Source organism: Trachypithecus francoisi, unplaced genomic scaffold (genome assembly GCF_009764315.1).
Source record: "Trachypithecus francoisi isolate TF-2019V2 unplaced genomic scaffold, Tfra_2.0 Lachesis_group1, whole genome shotgun sequence".
In the NCBI taxonomy this organism is placed as follows: Eukaryota; Metazoa; Chordata; class Mammalia; order Primates; family Cercopithecidae; genus Trachypithecus; species Trachypithecus francoisi.
In genome coordinates this window covers 50972507-50987719 of record NW_022681454.1, presented here as the reverse complement: position 1 = coordinate 50987719, position 15213 = coordinate 50972507, and positions in this window count along the sequence as shown.

The window sequence follows — 15213 nt, the reverse complement described above, 5'->3', positions numbered from 1 at the left end:
CACAAGACCTGCCCTACAAGAGACCTTGAAGGAAGCACTAAACATGGAAAGGAACAACCAGTACCAGCCATTGCAAAAACATGCCAAAATGTAAAGACCATCGATGCTAGGAAAAAACTGCATCAACTAACGAGCAAAACAACCAGCTAATATCACAATGACAGGATCAAGTTCACACATAACAATATTAACCTTAAATGTAAATGGACTAAAGGGTCACAATGACAGGATCAAGTTCACACGTAACAATATTAACCTTAAATGTAAATGGACTAAAGGGTCCAATTAAAAGACATAGACCGGCAAATTGGATAGAGTCAAGACCCATCAGTTTGCTGTATTCAGGAGACCCATCTCACATGCAGAGACACACATAGGCTCAAAATAAAGGGATGGAGGAAGATCTACCAAGCAAATGGAGAACAAAAAAAAAGCAGGGGTTGCAATCCTAGCTCTGATAAAACAGATTTTAAACCATCAAAGGTCAAAAGAGACAAAGAAGGCCATTACACAATGGTAAAGGGATCAATTCAACAGGAAGAGCTAACTATCCTAAATATATAGGCACCCAATACAGGAGTACCCAGAATCATAAAGCAAGTCTTTAGAGACTTACAAAGAGACTTAGACTCCCATACAATAATAATGGGAGACTTCAACACTCCACTGTCAACATTAGACAGATCAACGAGACAGAAAGTTAACAAGGATATCCAGGAATTGAACTCATCTCTGCACCAAGCGGACCTAATAGACATCTACAGAACTCTCCACCCCAAATCAATAGAATATACATTCTTCTCAGCACCACATCACACTTATTCCAAAATTGACCACATAATGAGAAGTAAAGCACTCCTCAGCAAATGTAAAAGAACAGATATTATAACAAACTGTCTCTCAGACCACAGTGCAATCACACTAGAACCCAGGACTAAGAAATTCAATCAAAACCACTCAACTACATGGAAACTGAATAACCTGCTCCTGACTGACTACTAGGTACATAACGAAATGAAGGCAGAAATAAAGATGTTCTTTGAAACCAATGAGAACAAAGATACAACATACCAGAATCTCTGGAACACATTTAAAGCAGTGTGTAGAGGGAAATTTATAGCACTAAATGCCCACAAGAGAAAGCTGGAAAGATCTAAAATTGACACCCTAACATCACAATTAAAAGAACTAGAGAAACAAGAGCAAACAAATTCAAAAGCTAGCAGAAGGCAAGAAATAACTAAGATCAGAGCAGAACTGAAGGAGATAGAGACACAAAAAACCCTCCAAAAAATCAGTGAATCCAGGAATTGGTTTTTTGAAAAGATCAACAAAATTGATAGACTGCTAGCAAGACTAATAAAGAAGAAAAGAGAGAAGAATCAAATAGATGCAATAAAAAATGATAAAGGGGATATCACTACCGACCCCACAGAAACACAAACTACCATCAAAGAATACTATAAACACCTCTACGCAAATAAACTAGAAAATCTAGAAGAAATGGATAATTTCCTGGACACTTACACTCTCCCAAGACTAAACCAGGAAGAAGTTGAATCCCTGAATAGACCAATAGCAGGCTCTGAAATTGAGGCAATAATTAAGAGCCTACCAACCAAAAAAAGTCCAGGACCAGACAGATTCACAGCCAAATTCTACCAGAGGTACAAGGAGGAGCTGGTACCATTCCTTCTGAAACTATTTCAATCAATAGAAAAAGAGGGAATCCTCCCAAACTCATTTTATGAGGCCAACATCATCCTGATACCAAAAACTGGCAGAGACACAACAAAAAAAGAGAATTTTAGACCAATATCCCTGATAAACATTGATGTAAAAATCCTCAATAAAATACTGGCAAACCGAATCCAGCAGCACATCAAAAAGCTTATCCACCATGATCAAGTGGGCTTCATCCCTGGAGGTAGCAGTTTGCTAACACTCTTTTCGTGGAATCTGCAAAGGGGATGCAAGGCTGGTTAAACATACGCAAATCAATAAACGTAATCCAGCATACAAACAGAATCAAAGACAAAAACCACATGATTATCTCAATAGATGCAGAAAAGGCCTTTGACAAAATTCAACAGCCCTTCATGCTAAAAACTCTCAATAAATTTGGTATTGATGGAACGTATCCCAAAATAATATGAGCTATTTATGACAAACCCACAGCCAATATCATACTGAATGGGCAAAAACTAAAAGCATTCCCTTTGAAAACTGGCACAAGACAGGGATGCCCTCTCTCATCACTCCTATTCAACATCGTGTTGGAAGTTCTGGCTAGGGCAATCAGGCAAGAGAAAGAAACCAAGGGTATTCAGTTAGGAAAAGAAGTCAAATTGTCCCTGTTTGCAGATGATATGATTGTATATTTAGAAAACACCATCGTCTCAGCCCAAAATCTCCTTAAGCTGATAAGAAACTTCAGCAAAGTCTCAGGATACACAATTAATGTGCAAATATCACAAGCATTCTTATACACCAGTAACAGACAAACAGAGAGCCAAATCAGGAATGAACTTCCATTCACAATTGCTTCAAAGAGAATAAAATACCTAGGAATCCAACTTACAAGGGATGTAAAGGACCTCTTCAAGGAGAACTACAAACCACTGCTCAGTGAAATCAAAGAGGACACAAACAAATGGAAGAACATACCATGCTCATGGATAGGAAGAATCAATATCGTGAAAATGGCCATACTGCCCAAGGTTATTTATAGATTCAATGCCATCCCCATTAAGCTACCAATGACTTTCTTCACAGAATTGGACAAAACTACTTTAAAGTTCATATGGAACCAAAAAAGACTCCACATTGCCAAGACAATCCTAAGTCAAAAGAACAAAACTGGAGGCATCACGCTATCTGACGTCAAACTATACTACAAGGCTACAGTCACCAAAACAGCATGGTACTGGTACCAAAACAGAGATGTAGACCAATGGAACAGAAAAGAGCCCTCAGAAATAATACCACACATCTACAGCCATCTGATCTTTGACAAACGTGACAAACACAGGAAATGGGTAAAAGATTCCCTATTTAATAAATGGTACTGGGAAAATTGGCTAGCCATAAGCAGAAAGTTGAAACTGGATCCCTTTCTTACTCCTTACACGAAAATTAATTCAAGATGGATTAGAGACTTAAATGTTAGACCTAATACCATAAAAACCCTAGAAGAAAACCTAGGTAATACCATTCAGGACATAGGAATGGGTAAGGACTTCATGTCTAAAACACCAAAAGCGATGGCAACAAAAGTCAAAATTGGCAAATGGAATCTAATTAAACTAAAGAGCTTTTGCACAGCAAAAGAAACTACCATCAGAGTGAACAGGCAACCTACAGAATGGGAGAAAATTTTTGCAGTCTACTCATCTGACAAAGGGCTAATATCCAGAACCTACAAAGAACTCAAACAAATTTACAAGAAAAAAACAAACAACCCCATCAAAAAGTGGGCAAAGGATATGAACAGACATTTCTCAAAAGAAGACATGCATACAGACAACAGACACATGAAACAATGCTTGTCATCACTGGCCATCAGAGAAATGCAAATCAAAACCACAATGAGATACCATCTCACACCAGTTAGAATGGCAGCCATTAAAAAGTCAGGAAACAAGAGGTGCTGGAGAGGATGTGGAGAAATAGGAACACTTTTACACTGTTGGTGGGAGTGTAAATTAGTTTAACCATTGTGAAAAACAGTATGGCGATTCTTCAAGGATCTAGAACTAGAAATACAATATGACCCAGCCATCACATTACTGGATATATACCCAAAGGATTATAAATCATGCTGCTATAAAGACACATGCACATGTATCTTTATTGCGGCACTATTCACAATAGCAAAGACTTGGAATCAACCCAAATGTCCATCTGTGACAGACTGGATTAAGAAAGTGTGGCACATATACACCATGGAGTACTATACAGCCAGAAGAAAAGGATGAGTTTGTGTCCTTTGTAGGGACATGGATGCAGCTGGAAACCATCATTCTCAGCAAACTATCACAAGAACAGAAAACCAAACACCGCATGTTCTCACCCATAGGTGGGAACTGAACAATGAGATCACTTGGACATGGGTAGGGGAACATCACATACTGGGGCCTATTATGGGTAGGGGAGAGCGGGGAGGGATGGCATTGGGTGTTATAACTGATGTAAATGACGAGTTGATGGGTGCTGATGAGTTGATGGGTGCAGCACACCAACATGGCACATGTATACATATGTAACAAACCTGCATGTTGTGCACAGGTACCCTAGAACTTAAAGTATAAAAAATAAAATTAAAAAAATAATAACAAGTGCTAATGATCTACTGTTTAAACATGCATACTAAATTACCTCTTACCTAATAAACCAGGTCACTCACTTAAAAAAAAAAGAATTCCACCATACTTGCTTACTTTAAACTTTGAAACAGGCAAATAGCTAAGGCCAATAACACTAGATAGAATTAAGTAATTAATAACTTATCAGCACAATTCAAGATTGTGCATCTTAGGAAGGGCAGGGATTGGTTAATGGATACAAAATTACAGCTAGATAGGAGGAATGAGTTCTGGTGTTCTGCAGCACTGTAGGATGAATATGGCTAACTATAATTTATAGTATATTGTCAAAAGTCTAGAAGAAAGGATTTTAAATGTTCACAACACAAATAACAAATGTTTGAGATAATGCATATCTGGTTTGATTGTTATACATTGTATACAGTATTAAAATATCACTTTGTATCAGAAAAATACTACATATTGGTGGTTTTCTGGGAAATGTTTAATTTTTTAATTTACTTCTCTATATTACTATATTTGTCTACAATAATCAGGTATTTTTTAAAAAAGTTTTAAAAGTGAAAAATAAATTTGATTGCACCAGAAAAAAAAAGAAAAACTTATTTGAGGAATAATCAAGGAAAAGTTCTCCCTGGCCCTGCTGGAGATCTAGATATCCAAATACAAGAAGCTTAAAGAACACCCGGGAAATTCATTGCAAAAAATTATTACCTGGGCGCATAGTCATCAGGCCATCTAAAGTCAAGACAAAGGAAAGACTTTTAAAACCTGTGAGGCAAAAGCATCAGGTAACCTATAAAGGAAAAACCTCTCCAATTAACAGCACATTTTTCAGCAGAAACCGTACAAGCCAGAAGGAATTGGGATTTTTTCATTAGTTTTTTTTAAACAAAAGAATTATCTGCCAAGAATTTTGTATCCAGTGAAACTAAACTTCATAAATGAAGGAAAGATACAGTCTTTTTCAGACAAACAAATGCTGGGAGCATTTGCCACTACCAAGTCAGTAATATAAGAACTGTTAAAAGGAGTTCTAAATCTTGAAACAAAATCTCAAAATACACCAGAACAGAACCTCCTTAAAGCATAAATCTCACAGGGCCTATAAAATGATAACACAATGAAAAAAAAAAAAAAAACAAGGTATTCAGGCAAAAACTAGCATGATGAATAGAACAGTAAGTCACATCTCAATACTAACATTGAATTTAAATAACCTGAATGCTCCACTTAAAAGATACAGAATGGCAGAATGGATAAGAATTCACCAACCAAGAATCTACTGTCTTCAAGAGACTCACCTAACACATAAGGACTCACAAAAACTTAAGGTAAAGTGGTAGAAAAAGATATTCCATGCAAATGGACATCAAAAGTGACCAGGAGTAGCTATTCTTATATCAGACAAAACAACAGCTTTAACTGCTGTTTAAAGCAACAGCAGTTAAAAAAGACAAAGAGGGACATTATATAATGATAAAAGGTGTTGTCCAACATGAAAATATCACAGTCCTAAATACATATGCACCTAACACTGGAGCTCCCAAATTTATAAAACAATTACTACTAGACCTAATAAATGAGACAGACAGAAACACGATAATAGTGGGGGACTTTGATATTTCACTGACAGCACTAAACAGGTCATCAAGACAGAAAATTAACAAAGAAACAATGGATTTAAACTGTACCCTGGAACAAATGGACTTAACAGATATTTACAGAACATTCTACCCAACAAATGCAGAAAATACATTCTATTCAACAGCACATGGAACTTTCTCCAAGATAGACCACATGATAGGCCACAAAACAAGTCTCAGTAAGTTGAAATTACATCAAGTACTCTGTCAGACCACAGTGGAATAAAACTGCAAATTAACTCTAAAAGGACCTTCAAGAACATGCAAATACATAGAAATTAAATAACCTGCTCCTGAAAAATCACTGTGTGAACAATGAAATCAAGGTGCAAATTTAAAAATTCTTCCAATTGAATAATAACAGTGACACAACATATCAAAACCTCTGGGATATAGCAAAGGCGGTGGTGCTAAGAGGAAAGTTCATAGTCCTAAATGCCTACATCAAAAAGTCTGAAAAAGCACAAACAGACAATCTAAGGTCACACCTCAAAGAACTAGAGAAACAAGAACAAAGCAAACCCAAACCCAGCAGAGATAAGGAAACAACCAAGATCAGGGCAGAACTAAATGAAATTGAAACAAAAAAAATATACAAAAGATAAATGAAACAAAAAGCTGATTCTTTGAAAAGATACATAAAATGGATAGACCATTAGCAAGATTAACCAAGAAAAGAAGAGAAAATCCAAATAAGCTCAATTAGAATGGGAGATATTACAACCAACACCACAGAAATGCAAAAGATCATCCGAGGCTACTATGAACACCTTTATATGCATGAACTAGAAAACCTAGAGGAGATAATAAATTTCTGAAAATATACAACCCTCCTAGCTTAAATCAGGAAGAATTATATACCATAAAGAGACCAGTAACAAGCAGTGAGATTGAAATTGTAATTTAGAAATTACCAAAAAAAAAAAAAAAAAAAAAAAATCCAGGACTAGATGGATTCACAGCTGAATTCTACGAAACACTCAAAGAATTGGTACCAATCCTATTGACACTATTCCACAAAATAGAGAAAGAGGGAATCCTCCCTAAATCATTCTATGAAGCCAGTATCACCCTAATACCAAAACCTGGAAAGGACGTAACCAAAAAAGAAAACTACAGAGTGATATTCCTGATAATCACAGATGCAAAAATCCTTAACAAAATACTAGCTGACCGAATCCAACAACATATCAAAAAGATAATGCACCATGATCAAGTGGGTTTCATACCAGGGATGCAGGAATGGTTTCATATGTGCAAGTCAATAAATGTGAAACACCACATAAACAGAATTAAAAACAAAAATCAAATGATCTCAATAGATGCAGAAAAAGCATTTAACAAAATCCAGCATCCCTTCATGATTAAAACCCTCAGCAAAATCAGCATACAAGGGATACAATGTAATAAAAGCCATTTATGACAAACTCACAGCCAACATAATACTGAATGGGGGAAAGCTGAAAGCATTCCCTCTGAGAACTGGAAAAAGATAAGGATGCCCATTCTCACCACTTTTATTCAACATAGTACTAGAAGTCCCAGCCAGAGCAATCAGATGAAAGAAAGAAATAAACGGGATCCAAATTGGCAAAGGGGAAATCAAACTATTGCTGTTTGCTGATGATACGATTGTATCCCTAGGAAACCCTAAAGACTCCTCCAAAAAGCTCCTAGAACTGATAAATGAATTTAGCAAAGTTTCAGGATACAAAATTAATGTACACAAATCAGTAGCTCTTCTATATACCAACAGCAACCAAGCTGAGAATCAAATCAAGAATGCAACCCCTTTTATAATAGCTGCAAAAAAAAAAAAACTTGGGAATATATCTAACCAAGGAGATGAAAGATCTCTACAAGGAAAACTACAGAACACTGTTGAAAGAAATCATAGATGACACAAATGGAAACACATCCCATGCTCATGGATGGGTAGAATGACTTGTGAAAATGACCATACTACCAAAAGCAATCAACAGATTCAATGCAATTTCCATAAAAATACCACAATCATTCCTCACAGAACTAGAAAAAACAATCCTAAAATTTATGTGGAACCTAAAAAGAGCTTACATAGCCAAAGCAAGATTAAGCAAAAGGAACAAATCTGGAAGCATCACATTACCTGATTTTAAACTATACTGTAAGGTTATGCTCACCAAAACAGCATGGTACTGGTATAAAAATAGGCACATAGACCAGTGGTGCAGAATAGAGAACCCAGAAATAAAGCCATATATTTACAGCCAACTGATCTTTGACAAAGCAAACAAAAGCATAAAGTGAGGAAAGGATAGCCTATTCAACAAAAGGTGCTGGGATAATTGGTAAGCCACATGTAGAAGGAAATTGGATCCTCATCTTTCACCTTATACAAAAATCAACTCAAGATGGATCAATGACTTAAATCTAAGATCTGAAACTATAAAATTTCTAGAAGATATCATTGGAAAAACCCTTCTAGACATTGGCTCAGGCAGAGCTCATGACCAAGAACCCAAAAGCAAATGCAATAAAAACAAAGACAAATAGGTGAGACTATACTAAACTAAAGAGTTTTTGCTTGGCAAAAGGAACAGTCAGCAGAGTAAACAGACAACCCACAGAATGGAAGAAAATTTTCACAATCTAAACATCTGACAAAGAACTAATATCTGGAATCTACAACGAACTCAAATTAGCAAGAAAAAAAAAACAATCCTATCAAAAAGTGGGCTAAGGACATGAATAGAAAATTCTCAAAAGAAGATATACAAATGGCCAACAAACATAGAAAAAATGCTCAACATCACTAATGATCAGGGAAATGCAAATCAAAATCTCAATGTGATACCACCTTACTCCCACAAGAATAGCCATAATCAAAAAATTAAAACTGGTAGATGTTGGCGTGGATGTAGTAAAGAGGGAACACTTCTACACTGCTGGAGGAGATGTAAACTAGTACAACCACTATGGAAAACAAAGTAGAGATTCCTTAAAGCACTAAAAGTAGACCTACCAACAAACAAATGGAAAAAAAGCTCATCATCACTGGTCATTAGAGAAATGCAAATCAAAACTACAATGAAATATCATCTCATTCCAGCTAAAATGGCGATCATTAAAAAGTCAGGAAACAACAGATGCTGGGCGGAGGTGGAGAAATAGAATGCTTTTACACTGTTGGTGGGAGTGTAAATTAGTTCAACCATTGTGGAAGACAGTGCGGCAATTCCTCAAGGATCTAGAACTAGAAATACCATTTGACCCAGCAATCCCATTACTGGGAATATACCCAAGGATTATAAATAATTCTACAATAAAGACACATGCACACTTATGTTTACTGCAGCACTATTCACAATAGCAAAGACTTGGAACCAACCCAAATGTCCATCAATGATAGACTGGATAAAGAAAACGTGGCACATATACACCATGGAATACTATCCAGCCATAAAAAAGGATGAGGCTGGGCGCGGTGGCTCAAGCCTGTAATCCCAGCACTTTGGGAGGCCAAGACGGGCGGATCACAAGGTCAGGAGATCGAGACCATCCTGGCTAACATGGTGAAAACCCGTCTCTACTAAAAAATACAAAAAACTAGCCGGGCGAGGTGGCGGGCGCCTGTAGTCCCAGCTACTCAGGAGGCTGAGGCAGGAGAATGGTGGGAATCCGGGAGGCGGAGCTTGCAGTGAGCTGAGATCCGGCCACTGCACTCCAGCCCGGGCGACAGAGCGAGACTCTGTCTCAAAAAAAAAAAAAAAAAAAAAAAAGGATGAGTTCATATCCTTTGCAGGGACATGGATGAAGCTGGCAACCATGATTCTCAGCAAACTAACACAGAAACGGAAAACCAAACACTGCATGTTCTCACTCATAAATGGGAGTTGAACAATGAGGACATATGGACACAGGGAAGGTAACATCACACACCAGGGCCTGTCAAGGAGTGGAGGACTCGGGGAGGGAGAGCATTAGGAGGAATATCTAATGTAGATGACAGGTTTTGGATGTAGCAAACCACAATGGCATGTGAATACCTATGTAACAAACCTGCACGTTCTGCACATGTATCCCAGAACTTAAAGTATGTATAAATAAATAAATAGAAAGAAAATAGAAGGGACAATAAATACCCTGCACATAGTCTTAAAAGTTAGTTGTAGAATCATTGATCATCAGACAAATGCAAATGAAAACTACAAGGAGATATCATCTCACCCCAGTTAAAATGTCTTTTATCCAAAAGATAGGGACCAATGAACACAAACAAGATTGTGAAAAAAAGGGAATCCTCTGATCCTGGTGGGAATGGAAATAAGTTCAGCCCCCTGGAGAACACTATGGAGGTTCCTCAAACAACTAAAAATAGAACTACCGTATTTTCCAGCAATCCCACTGCTAGGTATATACCAAAAAGAAAGGGCATCAGTATATCAAAGAGGTATCTGTACTCCCATGTTTACTGCAGCACTATTCACAATAGCCAAGAGTTGGAAAGAACCCAAGTGTCCATCAGCAAACAAATGGGTAAAGAAAACATAATGTAGTGTATATAGACAGGAGCACTGTTCAGCCTTAAAAAGAATGAGATCCTATCATTTGCAACAACATGGATGGAACTGGAGGACATGTGTTAAGTGAAATAAGCCAAACTTCACGTGTTCTTACTCCTATGTGTAAGCTAAAAATTAAAACAATTGAATTCATGGAGATAAAGAGTAGAAGAATGGTTTATCAGAGGCTGGGAAGGGTGGGAAGTGGCAGGTGGGAAGAGGAGTGGGGATGATTAATTGGGACAAAAATACAGTTAGATAGAAAGAATAAGATCTAGAATTTGATAGCACAAAAGGGTGACCACAGTCAACAGTAATTTATTGTACATTTAAAAATAACTAAAAGAGTATAATTGGAATGTTTGTAACACAAAGAAATTATAAATACTTGAGGTGATGGATACCCATTTACCCTGATGTGATTACACACCGTATGCCTGTATCAAAATATTTCACATACCCCATGAATATATACACCTACTTATACCCATAAAAATTAAAATTTAAAAAAGAAGTGCATCCCAGAGAGGTCAGGTGAGTAGGGAGACACCAGTAGGTGCCATGGTTCTAGACAGACACTCTCATAAAAAGTTCACCTGGCCAGGCGGGGTGGCTCACGCCTGTAATCTGAGGACTTTGGGAGGCCAAGGTGGGCGGATCACGAGGTCAAGAGACAGAGACCATCCTGGCCAATATGGTGAAACCCCATCTCTACTAAAAATACAAAAATTAGCCAGGTGTGGTAGCATGCACCTGTAGTTGCAGCTACTCAAGAGGCTGAGGCAGGAGAACTGCTTGAATCCGGGAGGTGGAGGTTACAGTGAGCCAAGATCGCGCCACTGCACTCCAGCCTGGCGACAGAGCGAGACTCTGTCTCAAGAAAAAAAAAAAAAAGGTTCACCTATGGCAACTGCATTAGGTATCTAGAGTCCTCAGTCCCAAAGACTGGACAGAAGACTATGTAGACATTAAATCTCAAGTATTGTTCATAAAGATTGAGACTATGGACTTTGCTATCTTCTTACACTCTGTCTTATGAGAGAGAGGAGTGTCTCCAAAGTACATATTTTATTCAGTAAATACCAGTAAAATATCACTAATTTCTCCATTGAGATCTCATTTCTAACATCCTCTAGGCTATTAATTTTATCAGTGAAACTCTGTTTTTAACATTCATTATGCTAATTAAAGCTCTGGTGTTGATCAAAGAAAAAGATACGGAAGTATGTCTAATAGTACAACTGTATAGTGCTGGAACTGGGCTTCTTGATTAGAGTACTAGCTCGCCCCACTTCAGATGTGGATTTCTGGTTAGGGTAACTGATAAAACTTAAGGGACAACCTAAATTTACTAATGCAAACATACATTCAACCCTGTCTCAAAGTACAAATATCATAATTCAAATCCAATAGGCAACAGGATATGTGAATCTGGTGCTCAGGGGAAAAAATCTGAATTGAAAATCTTTATAGGAGTTTTATGGTTGGCATATTTATTTCCACCCTTTTTCTTTTATAATTTTCCTCTTCATTCTTGTTTTTGTGAACTATTTCATATGTATCTTTATTCTTCCCTATAAGTCACTTTAAATTCTTTTTGGACAGTGAAAGGTTTAAATAAACACCAGTAAATAAGACTTGCCACTCCATATCATTTGTTTTAAATTTCTACTAAGAACTATTTTTTCTGCAACTAACTTTAAAATTTTTTTTAATTTTTATAAGTACATACTAGATGTCATGGTGACAGCTAATAGGACAGTGTAAGGTTCCATCAGCTTTACAAATCAGTTGATGTTCACAATTTTTGTGACTGCTTGCTAATAAGTTCTTATATATAAAACCTGTGTGTGTAGAGAAATTGATCTTAAGACTTGGACTTGCTGTCAAGGTAACCTGATACCAGTATATAGATATGCCCATCTTAAACTTTTTGGTGGTTACCATTATCAACCCCCAAAAAATACCAGTAAAATATCATAAATTTTATGACCTAAGCCAGTTTGTTTTTGCATAACTGGTGTTGATCAAAGAAAAAGATACAGTTGGCTGTATCTTTTTTTTTGTATATATAGTTGGCTCACACTTATGCAAAAACAAACTGGCTTAGATCAGATCACAGCTTACAACTGACATTATATAAAATGCAAAAAGCCAGAACTAAACTCCAGCCACCCCAGCCCCAGTATTGTATTCCTTCTGGGGGTTTTCCTTAATTAATTAATTAATTAATTAATTTAATTTTCTTATTAATTTATCTTGTCATCTCCAAAAGAAAAAATTGTTCATGACACTTGGCAAAGAACAGTAAGGCAGACTTCATTCAGGACCATCATGATAGATGTAGGAACCACTGCAATGGGGTTTTGCAGTGGAGGGCAGAGACTGGGCTCAACTCCAAAGACAACAGAGAAAACTGGAAACAGAGAAAGGAGGGAGGGAGGGAGGAAGGGAGGGAAGGGAGGGAAGAAGGGGAGGAGAGGGGAGGGGAGGGGAGGGGATGGGAGAAGGAAGGAAGGGAAGGAGGGAGAGCGGGGAGAAGGAAGGGAGGGAGGGAGGGAAGCAGGCAAGAAGGAAGGAAGAGAAGGAAGGAAGGGAGGGAGGGAGGGAAGCAGGCAAGAAGGAAGGAAGAGAAGGAAGGAAGGGAGGGAGGGAGGGAAGCAGGCAAGAAGGAAGGAAGAGAAGGAAGGAAGGGAGGGAGGAAGAGGGGAGGGAGGGAGGAAGAGGGGAGGGAGGGAGGGAAGAAGGAAGGAGAAGGGGAAGGGAGGGGAGGGGAAGAAAACAGAGCGGGGAATAGTGGGGGAAAGGAAGAAAAGAAAGAGAAGGAAATACACAGTATTATACACATTAAATACACATTATAATAATCTTCCAATGAAAGACTGCTATAAAACACAGATCTATAAATTCTGCTTCTGCATTTTCTATATAACTGTTTTTTAGCTGTAGTGAAAGTAAAGAGTGAGAGAGTCAGAGCTCTTCCTTCTTCTCCCCAATCCCCAATTTCCTGGTATTGCCTGACACTAGGCAAACCCAGTCTGAAGCTCATAGACTCAGGAGGCTGGGAGCCATAGCCTGCAACAAGGTTCAAACCAGGGAAAGTACAAGGAATAGATCTGAGGGCAAATAGTTCCAGATATGCTAGAGGAGAAGACAAATATTAATCAAAACCATGCAAATATATGATTGCAGTTTGTTCTAAGTTCTGGGAAGAAGGAAACGTATTTCCAGAGCCTGTAATAGGAGGCCCCATACAGTCTCGAGAATCAGGGAAGTCTTCCTTAAGGGAGAGATGATTCAATGGCTTCTGAAGTATGAAGCATGTATTGACTAGGCGATGAGGTGGGGGTTTATTAGAGATGGAGAGCAATGCACACGCAAAGACAGCAAGAGGATCACGGAGTTTTCAAATAAATTAGAAAGTCAGTACAGCCAGAACGCAGAGTACACTGTGAATAGTGGTGCAAGACGCAACCAGAGACGTGGATATAGACAGCCTTGCAGCCCATGGGTTAAGGGTTTATTCTCTCCGCAACAGAAAGTCACTTACGAGTTTTAAGCAGGGCAGGAAAGACATCATCAATGTCTTGAAAACACTCCCAATGCTGCAGAACAGCTTAAACTGGGGCACATGTGGGTCTGGAAAGGCAAATGCAGCTGTCCTGGTGAGAAACAGAGTTGGCTTGATCTGGAGCGGGTAATGATGATGGAAAGAAGTTGACTTAATCTGGGTGATGAAGAACTGTGAAACCAGTGTGTTGTTAACTGGGTCATTTACATGGAGAAGTTGCCTAGAATGGGAGTAGACCTAAACAGAAGAGGATGACTGTGTGTCAGGGGTCAGGGATGAATGTGAAGATCTGACCAGGAGGTCAGGGAAAAAGAAAACAAACAGTGGATGACAGTGACAAGAAAGTTAAAGGTCCACAGGGGGAGTAGCTATGGAAGAATGAACTAGTGGGGACAAAGTGCAGTAAGGTAGGCACGTAGAGGTGGCTTAAATACCAGATGAGCAAGTGAGACAGGAGTGGGAGGTGAGGTTGGAGTCAGTGACCTCAAAGGTCATGATGGAACTCTGGCTACAGTGGATACTGTGATGTACCACCCCAGTAAGCCTTCAGGATTGAAGAGTTTATTCCCCCAACTGCTGGGAGTGCTGCTGACATTCTGTCCTCAGCTGTCAGCCCTCTTCCAGAACCACCTTGGATATAGACAGCCTTCTGCTCCCAAGGTCACACTGGCTTCCTGGGGAAGCCCACAGCCACTGACTGGTTGATGGAGGAATATAAAGGCCTCCACCTCTAGCCCCAACTCAGAACAACTCTTAAGAGCCATACCAGCTTCAGACTCCCACGTGGCTAGCTGAGGCTTTTGTTAAGACAACATCACAGCCCAACAACTCCCTCCACCCGATCTGCTTCTTCCCTTCCTCGGGTGATATTCTCAAGAACAGTCTCTAGTGCTAATCTCAGAACAGTTCCTGCATGCTAATCTCAGAGGCTGCTTCCAAGGGAACTCAACCTGTGACACTAACATGTAATTCTTTTGGAATAGACTGAGACCCCAGAAGTCTCCCTGAGACCCAATGTGTTCACCACCTTTGGACTTTGTTCAAGATTCCACATAGAAACTAATAATAATCACAAATATTTACTGAGAAATTACATGTGCCACACAATGTACACAATGTTAACTAAT